Source organism: Arachis stenosperma, chromosome 1, assembly GCF_014773155.1.
Source record: "Arachis stenosperma cultivar V10309 chromosome 1, arast.V10309.gnm1.PFL2, whole genome shotgun sequence".
NCBI classification, from domain to species: Eukaryota; Viridiplantae; Streptophyta; class Magnoliopsida; order Fabales; family Fabaceae; genus Arachis; species Arachis stenosperma.
This window is the reverse complement of record NC_080377.1, coordinates 100,650,817-100,665,817: the sequence shown is the minus strand read 5'-3', so window position 1 is coordinate 100,665,817 and position 15,001 is coordinate 100,650,817. Positions and strand designations below refer to the sequence as shown.

Genomic DNA, 15,001 nt, shown 5'->3' with positions numbered 1-15,001 from the left:
AAGACACTAAACTTTTAAAATTTGAATTTAAACTTGAAATTAAATAAGATAAGATAACAGAATTTTGAAAATTAAGGAAAAAGATATGATAAAGATAAAGATTGAAAGATTAAGAAAGATAAGCAAGATATGATTTGAAATTTAATTTTGAAATAGAGAGAAGCCAATAGAACGGTAAACTTTTGAAAAATGAATTTGAATTAAGATAAGATAACAAGATTTTGAAATTCAAAGAAAGGAAAGATAAGATAAAGATTTGAAAAGATAACAAGATAAACAAAGAGAAAACTAATTGGACACCAAACTAAAAATTTTAAATTCAAAACCTATTAAATTCGAAAAGTACAAAGGAGAAACACAAAAAGACACCAAACTTAAAAATTTTGAAGTAATGACACTAGTTTTGAAATGTTTAAAAAGGAAAAACACTAAAAGATACTAAACTTAAAAATTTTGGAATCAAATAAAGAAAAACACTAAGAACAATTCGAATACCAAGAAAGAAAAACAAGAACAAGTTTTCAAAAACTCAAGAAAAGACAGACCAACTAAAGCCCAAAAGACAGAATAATATTAACCAAACTGACACCGAACTTAAAAATTTTTGAAATCAAAGCACTAATTTTCGAAAATTTGCAAAGACAAACACAGAAAGACACCAAACTTATAGATTTTAAAATCAAAGACTATAATTTTTGAAATTTTTGAAAGGAAAAACATGAAGAGACACCAAACTTAAAGATTGACAGAAGACTCAAATAAAAGATAAAGAAAAGAATGGTTTTGAAAAAGTTTTTGAAAAAAAAACAAGAAACACAAGTAAAAGAGCAATAAAACCTCAAAAAGTACCTAATCTAAGCAACAAGATAGTCCGGTTGTTTGTCAATCTCGAATGATCCCCAGCAACGGCGCTAAAAACTTGGTGTGCAAAATTGAACTCAGCACAACTGAACCAGCAAGTGCACCAGGTCGTCCAAGTAATACCTCAGGTGAGTGAGGGTCGAATCCCACGGAGATTATCGGATTGAACAAGTAGTGGCTATCTTAAAATTCTTAGTCAGGAGATTAGAAAAGATGGTTGCTTGTTTGAATGCATAAATGAAATAATAAAGAAAGAAATACCACATTGATTTGAAAACAATGATAAGGATTCAGTTAAGGCTTCGAAGATGCGTATTCTTTCTGGATTAACTTTTCTCATTGTCTACTTCAACAACGAATGATTCATTCAATGGCAGCCGTAATTGACTAACTCATGTAGCATCCTCATCAACTTAGCCTCTTCTAAACCATAGCAGTCAACCATATCCGAGCAACTCATATCCTCTCATTAAGTTAACTCATGGCTTCCCACTATAGCCGAAGGTGAAGACCTAAGCAATCCACTCCCCTTCGCGATCCTACTCAAAATGCCACAGACAAGGTCGGATCTTTCGGATAAGGGAATGTTGCCTTTCAGACTCTAGAATTAATGCCACAGAGACCTCAGTAACCCATGATCAACGGGATTTTATGTCACTTATCCAAAGTCGCCCAGGCACTCTCTTGAAATCTGCAGTGCACTCTCTAGTTGTGATTTAATGCTATCCGGGTCAAGACTCACACGGAACCCATGTAGAATAAGGATGAATGTCACGATTCATCCTCAAAACATGAGATGAAGACCGAAAATGCACAAGAGAATGGAGCCAAATGTGTATTGAAATAGAAACAGTAATATTATTAATCAATGAGAATCAGTAGAGCTCCGAATCCTAACTTAGGAGGTTTAGTTGCTCATGCTTTAGAAAAGTAATAGAAATAATGTCTCTGTGCTTCTCCCCTCTGTGGAGGCATAATCCTCAGGAGGAAGGAAGTCTCTTATTTAAAATAAAAATCTTAGACCTAAAAGATGTTACTGTTAATTAAAAATTACAAAAATGTGATAAGCTAAACTAAAGGGTGCGAAAATCCACTTCCGGGCCCACTTGGTGAGTGTTTGGGCTGAGCTTGGGGTGAATCCACGTCCTAGTTCTTCTCTTGGGGCATTGGACACCGAGTTTGATCCCTTTTGGGCGTCCAAATGCCAAGCTTGCTCCCTTTGGGGCGTTGAATGCCAGAAAGAGCGTGTTCTGGGAGTTCAACGCCCGTTTTGGACATTTCTTTCCAAAAATAAGTATAGATTATTATATATTTCTGTAATGCCCTGAAAGTTAGCTTTCGAATGACGTTGAGAGCGTGGCATTTGGATTTCTGTAGTTCCATAAATTCTTGTTTCAATGCACGGAGGTCAGAATCTAACAGCATATGCAGTCCTTTCTCAGCATCTGAATCAGACTTTTGAAAAACTTGCCAGATTCACCCAAAAATAACCTAAAATGATAGAAATACCATAAAGACTTGAAGTAGCATCCAAAAAGTAATTTTTTCATTAAAACATAATAAAACTTCACAAAACATACTAAAAATACTGAGAAAATAGTGCCAAAAAGTGTATAAAATATCAGCTCATCACTAAGTAAGAAGTCCAGTAGTTTGTCAATCTCGAACAATCCCCAGCAACGGCACCAAAAACTTGGTGTGCAAAATTGAACTCCGCAATTTTCTCACAGATGACCCGACAAGTGCACCGGGTCATTGACGTTAGGATTTTTGCCAGTAAAGAATTTCATAAAAACAGTCGCGTTGTAGATATAGTCTCTAAACCGACAGAAATCCCTTCGTACAAACGTTTTGGTTGTCACAAGCAACAAACCCCTAAATAAATTGATAACCGAAGTATTTAAACCTCAGGTCGTCTTCTCAAGGAATTGCAGGGAGGTATGTTCTTATTATTGGCTATGAAAAAGGTAAAATTGGGGTTTTTGGAAATTGGGCAATGGGCACAAGCATATTTGAATGACAAGTAAAATAAATTAACAGTAAAATAAACTCTTGGCAAGGTATAGAGACTGGAGGTCCTATCCTTGTTATCCTTATCAATTGTGATGAGAATTGGATTCTTCTCCCACCTTGTTAACCTCTAGCTATGAAGGTAAGTTAAATGGATGAATTAATTCGAATCCTCAAGTCCTAGTCTTTCCTTGGGAAAGGCTAGAGTTATTGGAATATGAATTAATGAAATGAAGAAATCCAATTTTCAATCAATAATGAGTTTGATAACTCTAGAGTCACCAATTAATTAACCAAAGCCAAAAGGAAAGAAAATTGAAACTACTGGAATAAAAATGCCTTCAGATGGGAAGCAATAATCATGTAAATTAAAGAAAGCAATAATAACTGAAATACCTCAAATAGCATTAATTTAAAAGAATAATATGTAACATGGAAGAGTTCATAAATTAAATTGGGATAAATAAAAATAAAGAACCTAGGATTGAGAGTCACTCCTAAAACTAAGAGAAGTCCTAAATCCTAATCCTAAAAGAGAGAGGAGAGAACCTCTCTCACTAAAAACTACATCTAAAAATATGAAAAGTGAATTATGAGAGCCTCCTCATGAATGGATGCATTCCCCCACTTTATAGCCTCTAATCTGTGTTCTCTGGGCTAAAAACTGGGTCAGAAACAGCCCAGAAATCACTTTCAGCGCTTTTTGGTCCGTACAGGTCGCGGAAAAGTGACGCGGCTGCATGACTCACGTGGCCGCGCGGGTTGCATTCCTGCCAGGTCACGCGTTCGCGTCGCCTGGCGTCGGGGCAGTGATGAGCGGATAATTTATACGCTTTTTGGCATTGTTTTTAGTATGTTTTTAGTAGTTTGAGTTGAGTTTTTAGTATATTTTTATTAGTTTTTAGTTAAAATTCACTTTTCTGGACTTTGCTATGAGTTTGTGTGTTTTTCTGTGATTTCAGGTATTTTCTGGCTGAAATTGAGGGACCTGAGCAAAAATCTGATTCAGAGACTGAAAAGGACTGCAGATGCTGTTGGATTCTGACCTCCCTGCACTCGAAGTAGATTTTCTGGAGCTACAGAAGCCCAATTGGCACGCTCTCAACGGCGTTGGAAAGTAGACATCCTGGGCTTTCCAGCAATATATGATAGTCCATACTTTGCCCAAGATTTGATGGCCCAAACCGGCGTTCAAAGTCACCCTCAGAATTTCCAGCGTTAAACGCCGGAACTGGCACCAAAATGGGAGTTAAACGCCCAAACTGGCACAAAAGCTGGCATTTAACTCCAAGAAGAGTCTCTACACGAAAATGCTTCATTACTCAGCCCAAGCACACACCAAGTGGGCCCGGAAGTGGATTTTTATGTCATTTACTCATCTCTCTACACCCTAGGCTACTAGTTCTCTATATATAGGACCTTTTACTATTGTATTAGGGAGCTTTTGATCATGTTTTTATGATTGAACTCACTTTGGGAGGCTGGCCATTCGGCCATGCCTAGACCTTGTTCTTATGTATTTTCAACGGTGGAGTTTCTACACACCATAGATTAAGGTGTGGAGCTCTGCTGTACCTCGAGTATTAATGCAATTACTATTGTTCTTCTATTCAATTCCGCTTGTTCTTGTTCTAATATATTCATTCGCACTCAAGAACCTGATGAATGTGATGATTATGTGACGCTCATCATCATTCTCACTCATGAACAAAGTGACTGACAACCACTCTTGTTCTACAAGCAAACGAGGCTCTAATGTTTATCTCTTGGATTCCTGATACACGATGCATGGTTGATCGCCTGACAACCGAGTGCTCGCCTGACAACCGAGCCAGCCATTCCGTGAGATCAGAGTCTTCGTGGTATAGGCAAGAACTGATGGCGGCATTCAAGAGAATCCGGAAGGTCTAACCTTGTCTGTGGTATTCTGAGTAGGATTCAATGATTGAATGACTGTGACGTGCTTCAAACTCCTAGCAGGCGGGGCGTTAGTGACAGACGCAAAAGAATCACTGGATTCTATTCCGGCCTGACCGAGAACCGACAGATGGATAGCCGTGCCGTGACAGGGTGCGTTGAACATTTCCACTGAGAGGATGGGAGGTAGCCATTGACAACGGTGAAACCCTTGCATAAGCTTGCCATGGAAAGGAGTAAGAAGGATTGGATGAAGACAGTAGGAAAGCAGAGAGACGGAAGGGAAGGCATCTTCATACGCTTATCTGAAGCTCTCACCAATGATATACATAAGTATCTCTATCTTTATCTTTATGTTTCATTCATCATCTATACCCATTTGAGTCTGCCTGACTAAGATTTACAAGGTGACCATAGCTTGCTTCATACCAACAATCTCCGTGGGATCGACCCTTACTCGCGTAAGGTTTATTACTTGGACGACCCAGTGCACTTGCTGGTTAGTTGTGCGAAGTTGTAGTGATCACGATTTCGCGCACCAAGTTTTTGGCGCCGTTGCCGGGGATTGTTATGTGTATGGACAACTGACGGTTCATCTTGTTGCTTAGATTAGGTATTTTTCTTCAGAGTTCTTAAGAATGAGTTCTAGTGTTTCATGATGATCTGTTGAAATCTGGCTGGCTGTGAAGCCATGTCTAATCTTATTGGACCGAGTTTTCAACTTATCATCACAAGAGCTTGTTGATTTCTATCGATCTTGCTATTGGAGCAATGATCTGCTAAGGCTTGGCTGGCCATTGGCCATGTCTAGTGTTTTGGACCGAAGCTTTCTTTGAAAGCTTGGCTGGCTGTGAAGCCATGTCTAATTCCTGGACCGGAGTCTTAGACTAGCATTGCAATGATTCCTGGAATCCAAATTAAGAATTCTGAAACCTTTATTTTCTATTTTCACATAATTTTCGAAAAAGCACAAAAAAATTACAAAACCATAAAAACCAAAAAAATATTTTATGTTTCTTGTTTGAGTCTAGTGTCTAATTTTAAGTTTGGTGTCTTGCATGCATTGTTTATTTGATCTTGGTTCTATTTTCAAGTCAAAAGTACAGGGAACTGAAGATTCAGAACATGCAGCAGAGGAATTACACAGAAAAAGCTGGGCGTTCAAAACGCCCAGTGAAGAAAGACAGACTGGCGTTTAAACGCCAGCCAGGGTACCTGGTTGGGCGTTTAACGCCCAAAAAGGTAGTGCATTGGGCGTTAAACGCCAGAATGTGCACCATTCTGGGCGTTTAACGCCAGGATGGCACAAGGGGGAGGATTTTGTTTTCAAATCAATTTTTTTTCAAGTTTTCAGAGTTTTTCAAAATCAAATCTTTTTCAAATCATATCTTTTCAATCAAATGTTTTCAAAATCAATTTCTTTCCTTTTTCAAAGATACTTGCTAACAATTAATGATTTGATTGAACATTTCAAGTATGTTGCCTTTTCTGTTGAGAAAGGTTTAATGTTTGAATCATATCTTTTCTTGTTAGGCAAGTCATTAATTTTTAAAATCAAATCTTTTTTTAAAATTGTTTTCAAATCATATCTTTTCAATCATATCTTTTTAAACCATAACTTTTCAATCATATATTTTTAAACACATCTTTTTCAAAAATAGTTTTCAATCATATCTTTTTTATTTCTAATTTCAAAATCTTTTTCAAAAATCACTTGATTTCTTTCCCACTCTTGGTTTTCGAAAATCAATTAAAGTTTTTCAAAATGTTTTTAAAATCTTTTCAATTGAATTTTCGAAATTTCTTCCCCTCTTCTCACATCCTTCTATTTATGGAGTACCACTCTTCCTCAATGCACAATTCGAACTCTATCTGATTAAGTTCGAATTCTCTACTTCTTCCTTCTAATTTTCTGTTCTTCTGACACCTCAAGGAATCTCTATACTGTGACATAGAGGATTCCATATTTTCTTGTTCTCTTCTCTTTCATATGAGCAGGAGCAAAGACAAAGGCATTCTTGTTGAAGCTGACCCTGAACCTGAAAGGACCTTGAAGCGAAAGCTAAGAGAAGCTAAGGCACAACTCTCTGTAGAGGACCTAACAGAAATCTTCAAAGAAGAAACCATGGCAGCCGAAAACAACAACAATGCAAGGAAGGTGCTGGGTGACTTTACTACACCTACTCCCGACTTCTATGGGAGAAGCATCTCTATCCCTGCCATTGGAGCAAACAACTTTGAGCTTAAGCCTCAATTAGTTTCTCTAATGCAACAGAATTGCAAGTTCCATGGACTTCCATTGGAAGATCCTCATCAGTTCTTAGCTGAATTCTTGTAAATCTGTGACACTGTCAAGACTAATGGGGTTGACCCTGAGGTCTACAGACTTATGCTATTCCCTTTTGCTGTAAGAGACAGAGCTAGGACATGGTTGGACTCACAACCTAAAGAAAGCCTGGACTCATGGGAAAAGCTAGTCAATGCCTTCTTGGCAAAGTTCTTTCCACCTCAAAAATTGAGTAAGCTTAGAGTGGAAGTCCAAACCTTCAGACAGAAGGATGGAGAATCCCTCTATGAAGCTTGGGAAAGATACAAACAATTGATCAGAAAATGTCCTTCTGACATGCTTTCTGAATGGAGCATCATAGGTATTTTCTATGATGGTCTGTCTGAACTATCCAAGATGTCTTTGGATAGCTCTGCTGGAGGATCTCTTCATCTGAAGAAGACACCTACAGAAGCTCAAGAGCTAATTGAAATGGTTGCAAATAACCAATTCATGTACACTTCTGAAAGGAATCCTGTGAACAATGGGACAAGTCAGAAGAAAGGAGTTCTTGAGATTGATACTCTGAATGCCATTCTGGCTCAGAACAAAATATTGACTCAACAAGTCAATCTGATTTCTCAAAGTCTGTCTGGAATGCAAAATGCACCTGGCAGTACTAAGGATGCTTCATCTGAAGATGAAGCTTATGATCCTGAGAACCCTTCAATGGAAGAGGTGAATTACCTAGGAGAACCCTATGGAAACACCTATAATTCTTCATGGAGAAATCACCCAAATTTCTCATGGAAAAATCAAGAGAGACCTCAACAAGGTTTCAACAACAATAATGGTGGAAGAAACAGGTTTAGCAATGGCAAGCCTTTTCCATCATCTTCTCAGCAACAGACAGAGAATTCTAAGCAGAACCCCTCTGACTTAGCAACCATGGTCTCTGATATAATCAAAACCACTCAAAGTTTCATGACTAAAACAAGGTCCTCCATTAGGAATTTGGAGGCACAAGTGGGACAGCTGAGCAAGAAAGTTACTGAACTCCCTCCAAGTACTCTTCCAAGCAACACAGAAGAAAATCCAAAAGGAGAGTGCAAGGCCATCAACATGGCCGAAGTTGGAGAGGAAGGAGAGCAAGTGAACGCCACTGAGGAAGACCTCAGTGGGCGTGCACTGACCTCCACTGAGTTCCCCAATGAGGAACCATGGGAATCTGAGGCTCAAAATGAGACCATAGAGATTCCATTGGACTTGCTTCTGCCCTTCATGAGCTCTGATGAGTATTCTTCCTCTGAAGAGGATGAGTATGTCACTGAAGAGCAAGTTGCTAAATACCTTGGAGCAATCATGAAGCTAAATGACAAGTTATTTGGAAATGAGACTTGGGAGGATGAACCCCCTTTTGCTCACCAAAGAATTGGATGACTTGTCTAAGCAGAAACTACCTCCAAAGAGACAAGATCCTCGGAAGTTTTCAATACCTTGTACCATAGGCACCATGACCTTCAAGAAGGCTCTGTGTGACTTAGGGTCAAGTGTAAACCTCATGCCTCTCTCTGTAATGGAGAAGCTAGGGATTTTTGAGGTGCAAGCTGCAAGAATCTCATTAGAGATGGCAGACAACTCAAGAAAACAAGCTCATGGACTTGTAGAGGATGTTTTGGTGAAGATTGAAGACCACTACATCCCTACTGATTTCATAGTCCTAGAGACTGGGAAGTGCATGGATGAATCTATCATCCTTGGCAGACCCTTCCTAGCCACAGCAAAGGCTGTGATTGATGTTGATGGAGGTGAACTGATCATTCAAGTGAATGAAGAATCCTTTGTGTTTAAAGCTCAAGGATATCCCTCTGTCACCATGGAGAGGAAGCATGAAGAGCTTCTCTCAAATCAGAGTCAAACAGAGCCCCCACAGTCAAACTCTAAGTTTGGTGTTGGGAGGCCACAACCAAACTCTAAGTTTGGTGTTGAACCCCCACATTCAAACTCTAAGTTTGGTGTTGGGAGGTTCCAACATTGCTCTGAGTATCTGTGAGGCTCTATGAGAGCCCTCTGTCAAGCTACTGACATTAAAGAAGCGCTTGTTGGGAGGCAACCCAATGTTATATTTTATCTATTTTCTTTTGTTATTTTATTTTATTTTGTAGGTTGATGATCATGAGAAGTCACAAAACCAATTGAAAAAGCAAAAACAGAATGAAAAACAGGAAGAAAAACAGCACACCCTGGAGGAAGAACCTACTGGCGTTTAAACGCCAGTAAGGTTAGCAGTTGGGCGTTTAACGCCCAGTCTGGCACCATTCTGGGCGTTTAACGCCAGAAAAGGGCACCAGACTGGCGTTAAACGCCAGAAAAGGGCAAGAACCTGGCGTTAAACGCCAGAAATGGGCACCAGCCCGGTGTTTAACGCCAGAATTGGCTCAGAACGTGATTTTGCATGCCATTTGGTGCAGTGATGACTTTTCCTTGACACCATAGGATCTGTGGACCCCACAGGATCCCCACCAACCCCACCACTCTCTCTCTTCTTCACCCATTCACCAATCACCTCAACACCTCTTCCCCAAAAACCCTTCACCTATCAAATCCCATCTTTCTCTTCACCACTCACATCTATCCTTCATAAAACCCCACCTACCTCACCCTTCAAATTCGAACCATGAACCCCCCCTCTCCTATATAAACCCTTCTTCACCCCTTAATTTTCACACAACCTAAACACCACTTCTCCCCCTCTTTGGCCGAACACAAAGCCATTCCCTTCTTCCTCATTTCTTCTTCTTCTACTCTCTTCTTTCTTCTTTTGCTCGAGGACGAGCAAACCTTTTAAGTTTGGTGTGGTAAAAGCATTGCTTTTTGTTTTTCCATAACCATTTATGGCATCCAAGGCCGGAGAAACCTCTAGAAAGAGGAAAGGGAAGGCAAAGGCTTCCACCTCCGAGTCATGGGAGATGGAGAGATTCATCTCAAGGGTGCATCAAGACCACTTCTATGAAGTTGTGGCCTTGAAGAAGGTGATCCCCGAGGTCCCTTTTTTACTCAAAAAGAGTGAATATCCGGAGATCCGACATGAGATCCGAAGAAGAGGTTGGGAAGTTCTCACCAACCCCATTCAACAAGTCGGAATCTTGATGGTTCAAGAGTTCTATGCCAATGCATGGATCACCAAGAACCATGATCAAAGTGTGAACCCGGATCCAAAGAATTGGCTTACTATGGTTCGGGGGAAATACTTGGATTTTAGTCCGGAAAATGTAAGGTTAGCATTCAACTTGCCCATGATGCAAGGAGATGAACATCCTTACACTAGAAGGGTCAACTTTGATCAAAGGTTGAACCAAGTCCTCACTGACATATGTGAAGAGGGCGCACAATGGAAGAGAGATTCAAGAGGGAAGCCAGTTCAATTGAGAAGGCATGACCTCAAACCCGTGGCTAGGGGGTGGTTGGAGTTTATCCAACGCTCAATCATTCCCACTAGCAACCGGTCCGAAGTTACTATAGACCGGGCCATCATGATCCATAGCATCATGATTGGAGAAGAAGTGGAAGTTCATGAGGTTATAGCCCAAGAACTCTATTAGGTGGCGGATAAGTCCTCTACCTTAGCAAGGTTAGCCTTTCCTCATCTCATTTGTCACCTCTGTTATTTAGTAGGAGTTGACATAGAAGGAGACATCCTCATTGATGAGGATAAGCCCATCACTAAGAAAAGGATGGAGCAAACAAGAGACCCCTCTCATCATGAGATCCCTGAGATACCTCAAGGGATGCACTTTCCTCCACAAGACTATTGGGAGAAATTGAACACCTCCCTAGGAGAATTGAGTTCCAACATGGGACAACTAAGGGTGGAGCACCAAGAACATTCCATCCTCCTCCATGAAATTAGAGAAGATCAAAGAATCATGAGAGAGGAGCAACAAAGACAAGGAAGAGACATTGAGGAGCTCAAGCACTCCATAAGACCTTCAAGAGGAAGAACAAGCCGCCATCACTAAGGTGGACCCGTTCTTTAATCTCCTTGTTCTTTATTTTCTTGTTTTTCGAAAATTTATGCTTTATGTTTGTCCATGTTTGTGTCTTATGATCATTAGTGTCTTAGTGTCTATGCCTTAAAGTTATGAATGTCCTATGAATCCATTACCTTTCTTAAATAAACAATGTTCTTAATTGAAAAAGATAAGAATTGCATGAATTTTGAATTTTATAACAGTTTAAATTATTCTGATGTGGAGGCAACACTTTTGTTTTCTGAATGTATGCTTAAACAGTGCATATGTCTTTTGAATTTGTGGTTCATGAATGTTGGCTCTTGAAAGAATGATGAAAAAGGAGACATGTTACTGAGGATCTGAAAAATCATAAAAATGATTCTTGAAGCAAGAAAAAGCAGTGAATACAAAAAAAAAACGAAAAAAAAGAGAAAAAGAAAGAAAAAGAAAGAAATAAAGCTGTGATCCAAGGCAAAAAGAGTGTGCTTAAGAACCCTGGACACCTCTAATTGGGGACTCTAGCAAAGCTGAGTCACAATCTGAAAAGGTTCACCCAATTATGTGTCTGTGGCATGTATGTATCCGGTGGTAATATTGGAAGACAGAGTGCTTTGGGCCACGGCCAAGACTCAATAAGTAGCTGTGTTCAAGAATCATCATACTTAACTAGGAGAATCAATGACACTATCTGGATTCTGAGTTCCTAAAGAAGCCAATCATTCTGAATTTCAAAGGATAGAGTGAGATGCCAAAACTATTCAGAGGCAAAAAGCTAAAAGCCCCGCTCATCTAATTAAAACTGATCTTCATAGATGTTTTTGGAATTTATTGCATATTCTCTTCTTTTTATCTTATTTGATCTTCAGTTGCTTGAGGACAAGCAACAATTTAAGTTTGGTGTTGTGATGAGCGGATAATTTATACGCTTTTTGGCATTGTTTTTAGTATGTTTTTAGTAGTTTGAGTTGAGTTTTTAGTATATTTTTATTAGTTTTTAGTTAAAATTCACTTTTCTGGACTTTACTATGAGTTTGTGTGTTTTTTTGTGATTTCAGGTATTTTCTGGCTGAAATTGAGGGACCTGAGCAAAAATCTGATTCAGAGACTGAAAAGGACTGCAGATGCTGTTGGATTCTGACCTCCCTGCACGCGAAGTAGATTTTCTGAAGCTACAGAAGCCCAATTGGCAAGATCTCAACGGCGTTGGAAAGTAGACATCTTGGGCTTTCCAGCAATATATGATAGTCCATACTTTGCCCAAGATTTGATGGCCCAAACCGGCGTTCAAAGTCACCCTCAGAATTTCCAGCGTTAAACGCCGGAACTGGCACCAAAATGGGAGTTAAACGCCCAAACTGGGACAAAAGCTGGCGTTTAACTCCAAGAAGAGTCTCTACACGAAAATGCTTCATTGCTCAGCCCAAGCACACACCAAGTGGGCCCGGAAGTGGATTTTTATGTCATTTACTCATCTCTGTACACCCTAGGCTACTAGTTCTCTATATATAGGACCTTTTACTATTGTATTAGAGAGCTTTTGATCATGTTTTTATGATTGAACTCACTTTGGGAGGCTGGCCATTCGGCCATGCCTAGACCTTGTTCTTATGTATTTTCAACGGTGGAGTTTCTACACACCATAGATTAAGGTGTGGAGCTCTGCTGTACCTCGAGTATTAATGCAATTACTATTGTTCTTCTATTCAATTCCGCTTGTTCTTGTTCTAAGATATTCATTCACACTCAAGAACTTGATGAATGTGATGATTATGTGACGCTCATCATCATTCTCACTCATGAACAAAGTGACTGACAACCACTCTTGTTCTACAAGCAAACGAGGCTCTAATGTTTATCTCTTGGATTCCTGATACACGATGCATGGTTGCTCGCCTGACAACTGAGCCAGCCATTCCGTGAGATCAGAGTCTTCGTGGTATAGGCAAGAACTGATGGCGGCATTCAAGAGAATCCGGAAGGTCTAACCTTGTCTGTGGTATTCTGAGTAGGATTCAATGATTGAATAACTGTGACGTGCTTCAAACTCCTAGCAGGCGGGGCGTTAGTGATAGACGCAAAAGAATCACTGGATTCTATTCCGGCCTGACCGAGAACCGACAGATGGATAGCCATGCCGTGACAGGGTGCGTTGAACATTTCCACCGAGAGGATGGGAGGTAGCCATTGACAACGGTGAAACCCTTGCATAAGCTTGCCATGGAAAGGAGTAAGAAGGATTGGATGAAGACAGTAGGAAAGCAGAGAGACGGAAGGGAAGGCATCTTCATACGCTTATCTGAAGCTCTCACCAATGATATACATAAGTATCTCTATCTTTATCTTTATGTTTCATTCATCATCTATACCCATTTGACTCTGCCTGACTAAGATTTACAAGGTGACCATAGCTTGCTTCATACCAACAATCTCCGTGGGATCGACCCTTACTCGCGTAAGGTTTATTACTTGGACGACCCAGTGCACTTGCTGGTTAGTTGTGCGAAGTTGTAGTGATCACGATTTCGTGCACCAGGCAGCTATGGCAAATTATATATTAAATCGAAGCCCCGAACGTTAGATTTTCAACGCAACTAGAACCGCGTCGTTTGGACCTCTGTAGAAAAAGTTATAGCCGTTTGAGTGCGAAGAGGTCAGGCTGGACAGCTTAGCAGTTTCTCCAACTTCTTGTATTCCTTCCACTTTTGCATGCTTCCTTTCCATCCTCCAAGCCATTCCTGCCCTATAATATCTGAAAACACTTAACACACATATCAAGGCATCTAATGGTAATAAGAGAGGATTAATAATAAGCAAATATAAGATCAAAGAAGCATGTTTTCAATCAAAGCACATAATTAGTAAGGCAAATGTAAAACATGCGAATAGTATGAATAAGTGGGTAAAGAGTTGATAAAATCCACTCAATTAAGCACAAGATAAACCATAAGATATGGGTTTATCAACCTCCCCACACTTAAACATTAGCATGTCCTCATGCTAAGCTCAAGAGAAGCTATAAAGGAATGAAGAGGAATGATAGAATGTATGAGATGCAACCTATGAATGCAACTAAATGTAAAATATTTCTACCTACTTGGTTAAAAATAAATAAGTTCTTCAAGACAAATATGAACTGGATTTCACTAATTCAAATCACAAAATACAATACAAATAACTTGCAAGAAGAAGATAGCTCATGAAAGCAGGAAACATAGAATTGAGCACTGAACCCTTACTGGTAGTGTATATCATTCTAACTCTCAAGTGTCTAGGGTCAATTCTCTCAATTCTCTACTGATCTTGCTTTCTATAGCTTGCTCTTCATCTAACAATCAATAAAAATTTAATGCACCAATACACAAATCAAGAGGTCTTTTAAGGGTTGTAATGAGGTTAGGGTCAAGGTAGGATTGTATTTGGCCAAGTGGACTAAAATTTGAATCCTTAATTAACATAAACCATTCCACCTAACTTAGGACAATCCATGTAATCATAATATAAAATCTGACTTCCCATTAACTATGTTTTCCACATATTCATGCATTCTAATTTCAAGTACAACTCATATACATTGCTTTCACCACTTATTTTGGGGAATTTTGTCCCCTTTCACTTATTTTGCTCTTTTTTTTATATTTTTTTTCTCTCAATGCATATGATTAATTTATTGAATGTATGAACATGTCCTAAACATTTCTTTCACATTTTCAGAAAATTCTAACATACTCAATTCTCAAACCAGATGTTTCCAAACCCACTCTTCCCCACACTTAATTCATAAGCATTCTCACTAGTCTAAGCTAACCAAGGATTCAAATTAAGGACATTATTGTTTTTCGCTTAGAGTTAATGATGTGCTAAAATAAAGAACAAAGGGGTAAAATAGGCTTAAAATTGGTTTGCAATAGATAATGAAAAGGTTATGGCCATATGG

At 39.3% G+C, this 15,001-nt stretch overlaps 1 non-coding gene across 1 annotated transcript; it reads right to left on the bottom strand.

The window, feature by feature from the left end:
* Positions 1-7,309: 7,309 nt before the first annotated feature.
* LOC130956156 (small nucleolar RNA R71) lies at positions 7,310-7,417 on the bottom strand. The gene has a single exon (XR_009077022.1). It is a non-coding gene; the product is annotated as a small nucleolar RNA R71 (small nucleolar RNA).
* Positions 7,418-15,001: the final 7,584 nt, after the last annotated feature.